The following is a 6128-nucleotide window of genomic DNA, read 5'->3' as shown; positions in this document are numbered from 1 at the left end:
TTTCCTCCTCCCATCCTTAGCTTTGGGAATCTACCCAAATGTGTTGACTGCAACAGTGAAACACGAAGAACACAGTACAGCTGTTTACACTTACCATAAATGTAGATGTTTGAGTGTATTCACTGTTGCAGTCCTGATTACCCTCCCTCCAGCCCCCTGACTTCTTTTGGCTATACTTCTACTCTCCTTTTCTATGCTTAAAAGATTATTGGTGTATTTGCTTTTGTGTTGGAGGTATACTATTGTGTATATTATTTATATATATATATATATATATATATATATATATAAAATTTAATTGCTTCCCATTAGGGGGTCACCTGACATCTGGGGCAAGAAAAACTGATGTAATAGCATCAGCTGCATGCTTTATATCCCTGACTACCTGACGTCATCGAAGATGAGACAGCAACCGATGCAGGACTCAAGACTTTGATAATCAGGCCGACTGAAGGCTACTGCAAGCAGGTAACCCAAATGTGATGACTGCAACAGTGAATACACTCTGACATCTACATATATGGTAAGTGTACACAACTGTACTTTCCAGTGTCTCTTTCTCAGGAACCAAAATCATCCAGAAGCCAGGTTTCCACAGAGCCGAAGTCAAAATGATTAAAATCGGCACTGACAACTGTCTGCACCATAGTGTATGACTCCTTCTGTGGTGCTGTCTCTTCTCATGGAACTGACTAAAGTTACCATGGTACCAACCCCTTCCACGATACTGCAGACCCTCTCAGTCCCAGTAATAGTTTTCCCTATAAAACTGGTCAGTCCCACCTCCCAACATAAGCTTTTAGTCATCCGACCACAGTGCCGAAGGTCGAATCCCTAGCCAGGACTCGATATTCCCCATCCATTGACCCCTTTGTTGGTCAGCAGCTCAGTCTCTTTATTGATCATCCGGAATCTCCCTCAGGAATGTCCATTCATTCCACCAGTAGCCTTTCAGAAGTTTATCTAGATTGGTGGATCGGCTCTTGGTAGCCAAAGGTATTCCAACCCCATTTAGGACCTCCCTCCCACCTGGAGCCAAGGCTTTTACTCCTCGGACTCCCAACTTATCTTCCTCCTTCAACCTCCTTCAGGATTTGGATCCCTCGACACCAATGCCTCTCTTGGTGCCAACTTTTTTGGTACCAATGGTGGATCTCACCATGGGTCCAGAACCACGCTGTGGGCCTTAGCTCAGTTGGAGCAGACTCACCCACAAGACCGTGACTTGGGTGCCAGCTCCAGAATCCCTAGTACGGCACTGATTTTTTCCATGGCACCATCTACAGTTCTATTTGCTTTGACAGTTCTGAGTCCTCTCACAGCTCCTTGTCTGAAGGCAGGCACATTGGAGTGGGGTGTGACCCCAGTTCCGAGGTAGTCCTTCCTGGTTCCAGGCTCCTATCCCTCTACAGGCGGGTCTACCTTTCAGATTATGGAGAGAGTGCTTGCCTCAGCTGGGTCACAGTTGGCACCCTCCACATCGGAATGTCATATCGGTGTCCTCTGGCTAGCAGCTGTCACAATCTACTACATTGGGGCAGCGGGCATGGGAGCAGCAAGACACCTACTGCAGGGTAGCCTCTCTTCAGAGTCCTCCTCGGACCTCCCCCTTGATGAGCCACCCTGTAAGAGATTGTGCAAAAGGAAGCACGTTGATCCTCTGGAAGAATCTCAACAAGGATACAGATTACAATGAAGGGGAAGGATCCCCATGGTCACCCCCTGAAGATGTCTCCTTTGTAGACATAATAAAGAATGTCCAAGTAGCAACAACAATCCAAAACAAAACTGGTCCAAATAGCTACTGACCGGAGTCACAAAAACGCTGGAATGTAAAATAATACACAGTATTTATTAAAGGTTTAGCACTTTCATGTAATTTCTGATGAAGTCTAGTGTTATTAGATGAAAGCGCTAAACCTTTAATAAATACTGTGTATTATTTTACGTTCCAGTGTTTTTGTGACTCCGGTCAGTAGCTATTTGGACCAGTTTTGTTTCCTTTGTAGACATCCTAGAAATCTTAAAGCAGAGGGGTGACTGGAAGCCCACCAATCCTTCCTCTGAGGAATCTGTCTTCTTGCAGGCTTTCTGTGCTCTACCTTCTACTTCCTGGGTGACCCTGCTTGCAGATGAGTTAGTCAAGCTCATCGTGCACTGTGCTTGGAAGACCCCTGACACTTTAAGCCAATTCCCTGGAGACCTGACAAAATACTATTCCCCCCAAGAGGATCAACCCCACTGGTCCAAAGGTTTTAGCGGTAGATGCTATGGTGGTGGTGGTGACCACGAAGAAGGATCTCACAGAGGAGAGTCCTACTGTCCATCCTCCAAACCATGAGTCTCGGATGTTCGACAGATTAGGGAAGCGGGTTTGTGTGTCAATGACCTTTGCTATACAGTCGCTCAATTATTTGGCACATTTCACCCATCTTCAAAGGGACCTATTCACTGAATTTTCAGGAACCCTAGCAGTAGCAGTGTCTGATGAGATGCGCGATAAGGTTGCCTCCCAACTTGCAACCCTAGAATCCATCTCTAACTCGTCCATGCGGTTGATTGCATGTACAACTGAAGGGGCAGCCAGAGCAGTAGGTGCAGGAGTTGTCATGAGACTTCACAGCTGGATGCGCTTGTGTGACTTCACAGACTCCAAAGTCTTCCATAGTCAGTGCTGCCGTTGATGCTTTCTCGCTGTTTGGCCCAAAAATTAGACATTTTAGGCAGGTGTGAAAAGGAGGAAAGAGCCTTTCTGCTGTGGGTGTACATTTTTCTGCTCCTCAACGACCCTATTCCAGGAATTAGAGGAGTGCAAAGATGTGGTTCAGGAAGTCCCAAGGGACTTTTCGGGACATACGTGGCAAAGTTTCTACCTGGGCAGAGGAGGGGGGCTCATCAGGAAGACACCTGTCCCATGGTAGAGGGGGCTCACATAACCAGGGCTTCAGGGATTCTTTATCTGGGCAACCCTATCAGCGCTCCTGAGGAGCGGCCCAATTGCTCTCCTCTGGAGGCAGTCAGAAGGTTCTCTCTGCACCACTTAGCCTGGCATTCAATAACATCAGATTCCTGGGTGAAAACAATAATTAAGAGGTTACCATATCTCCTTTGATCTTTATCCAAGGCCACAAAGGTGAATCCCCAATGTTGCACCCAGGCAGAGGTATGCAGCAGCTCAAGAAATACAAAAGCTGCTCGAAAAAAAAAGAGTCATCTAAACAGTCCTACCAGAGCGAGTAGGATCTGGATTTTACTCCAGATTCTTTTTTGTGTCAAAAAAGACAAGGGACTGGAGGCCAAGTCCAGACCTCAGTATCTTGAACAAGTTTGCCAGACACACAAAATTCTGTATGGTCGCAGTTTAGTCTATTCTTCCTTTTCTGGAGAAAGATGATTGGATGTGCTCTGTAAATCATCAGGATGAGTAGTAGCACATAAAAATGGACAAGCACTTCAGAAGATATCTCCGCTTCTGGCTGGGAGCCAGTCATTACCAATTTTGCATGCTGCCCTTTGGTCTCACCACAGCCCCCATGGTGTTCATCAAATGTATGGCAGTAGTAGCAGCTCATCTTAGGGTGCAATGATTCTGGGTGTTTTCATATTTAGACGATTGGCTCCTTACCCGTCCCCACCAGGCATCTAGTGCTTCATGCCTTGTACTACATTCTAGAACTGACAGAGTTCTTAGGCATTTCAGTAAGCAAAGAAAAGTCAAAACTGGCATAGAATTCATCAGAGTGACATTCTACATGAGATCCTGCATGGTTGCTATACCTCTTCACAGACTACAAAGGTTTAAGGTCACAGGTCCAAATGATACTCTAAGACATAGTCCCAGCTCGCTTAGTCTTACAACTACTAGAGTCAGTGGCAGCAACAATCACCCTAGTTTCCCTGGCGAGGTTCCACATGAGGCTGCTTCAATGGCTCCTAGAGTCACAGTGGTCCTGTTAACACACCCGATGTCTTATCCAATCCGCAAAACAAATCAATGCAAGCAGGATCTGAATTGGTGGATGAAGCCAGAAGAGAGTTATAGAGTTGCCCTTTTTCACCTCCTCAGCCCAAAGCCTTAGTGACCATGGATGCATCACTGATGGGGTGGGGGGGAATTTTCAGGGAAAGACCATCCAAGGCACTTGTCCTTCTTAGAGGCCAATTTGCATATCAACATCCTAGAACTGAGGGTGGTGCTTTTAGCATTGCAAGCGTTCCAATCTGCCCTTCCATCAAGGAAAATTGCTATTAAATCATACATTTCGGTTGTCTGGTACATCTAAAAACGGGAAGCCTTAGAGTATGTCAATGAGCGATCGCCTCCAATCGCTTTCTGATAGCAGTGCACATTCATGGGAATTCCAACATGATTGCAGACAAACTGAGCAGATGCATTCTCCTGTCTCAAGAGTGGTCTCTCAATCCCATAGTAGTGACAGAGATTTTGTTGGGGTCAGCCTTGCTGTGACCTATTTGCATCTCCCATGAATCACAAATGAAGCAGCTACTTCGCCCTAATCCCCCCTCAGGGGGCAGTTCCTGAGAGATACTCCTCTACACAATTGGCCCCTAGGACTGCTTTATGCCTTTCCTCCTTTTCCACTAATACCCCAGTTTTTGAAGAAACCACAATGGTTGAGAAGCAAAGTGATCCTCATTGCAGCCTATTGGCCTGTCACATCTGGTACCCCTTTCTTTGGCCTCACCTAGATCCCCTTTTCTGGTGGACTGACTCCTATTCAGCTTTTTTAAGTTGAGGGCTTAACCTGATTGTACCGTGATTTGGTTCATGTTAAATGTTTACTCCTATTTTTTCTAGTGCAGATAGTATCCATTTGAACGTTTTGGACTTGAGCGTATCTTTGATGTTTAAGATCTGATGGGCATTCTGCAGTTTCCCGTTCCTCTTTTTTTCCCTCTCTCTAAAGGTCGACTTTATTTCCATACATATGATGTCTCATGGCTAAAAGGATCAGTGCTTTTGCACTCTAGTTAGGGGAGAACATTCCTCACCTGCCAGCAGCCTTTATTCTCTATTGTTCTTGGACACTGTCCAAGGTCCAGGGTGTAGACATGGGAGTTATCCAGATATATCTCTCTTTTTTTTTTCTTCATGTATTGTATATACCATCTCCTCCCCTGTTGTCTGTAGGTGGGCATTTTGCCTTGCAAACTCAGAGCCTTTGGGAATGCTGCACACATCTCTGTCTTCTCCCTTGTTAGTCACTTCTGATCCACCACTTTCATCCTGGTAAGATTTTTAAAGCTGTATTCCAGTAGTTTATTTCCCTTATTTATTTGATTACTAAGTAAGTGAACTAGTCAGCAGACAAACTTTCATCTATGACATGTGGGTCACTTTGATGCACATACAGAACCATATTGTTAAAATGGTTGCACAATATGGTTGACAAGCAGAATCAGTTGGCAGTTTAAAGTTATTGATGTATAACACATAATTTCCTTACTTTTAAAATGGAATATGCAATGTTGATTTGGGTATACATTAAAGAGGTGAAGCTGGTCTAATCTCATATAATATTTGCAGTTTTTTTTCCTTCTGTCTTGGTGTTCCTAGCAACCTCTTGAACTGTCTGTACTCCTTTAGCCATTTCCTTTTCTCAGTGATTACTATAATTGCCAGTTCAATGGACTGCATTTCAGAGAATCGCTGTTTAACCTTGAAGGTTATATAAAGGGGGAGTAGGTGGCAAATGTCAATTTGTATGGACAGTATGCAGAGCCTGTCACCCAAGGTTTTAGATATAATTTCTTAAAACAAACAAAAAATTCCATTGAATTGTAACTTGCGGAATGGTATTATAAGGAACCCTACATGTTTTTAATTCTAAGACTTCAGTAATTTTAACTTATTGAAAGACATTATTTTTACTTCTGCCATGATTTCAGTCCTCTTATCTGAATGAGTAGACATTCCCTCAGTCTACTCCCCCCCCAATGCATTTCCTGAGAAGCCCTGTTTGGGCTGTCATTGTTGCGTGCTTCAGGAGGCTTGCGAATTAAGTATGTGTATGTGGCTTGCCTGGAGATTCTCATTTCATATCTTTCATGCTGTTGCTTAGAGACAGAATTCTCATTCAGCACTTTCCACTTGTTAGCTTACTTGT

The sequence above is a fragment of the Protopterus annectens genome, chromosome 5.part1 (genome assembly GCF_019279795.1).
Source record: "Protopterus annectens isolate FY-2018-M chromosome 5.part1, PAN1.0, whole genome shotgun sequence".
Taxonomy (NCBI): domain Eukaryota; kingdom Metazoa; phylum Chordata; order Ceratodontiformes; family Protopteridae; genus Protopterus; species Protopterus annectens.
Note: the sequence above shows the minus strand (reverse complement) of the source record.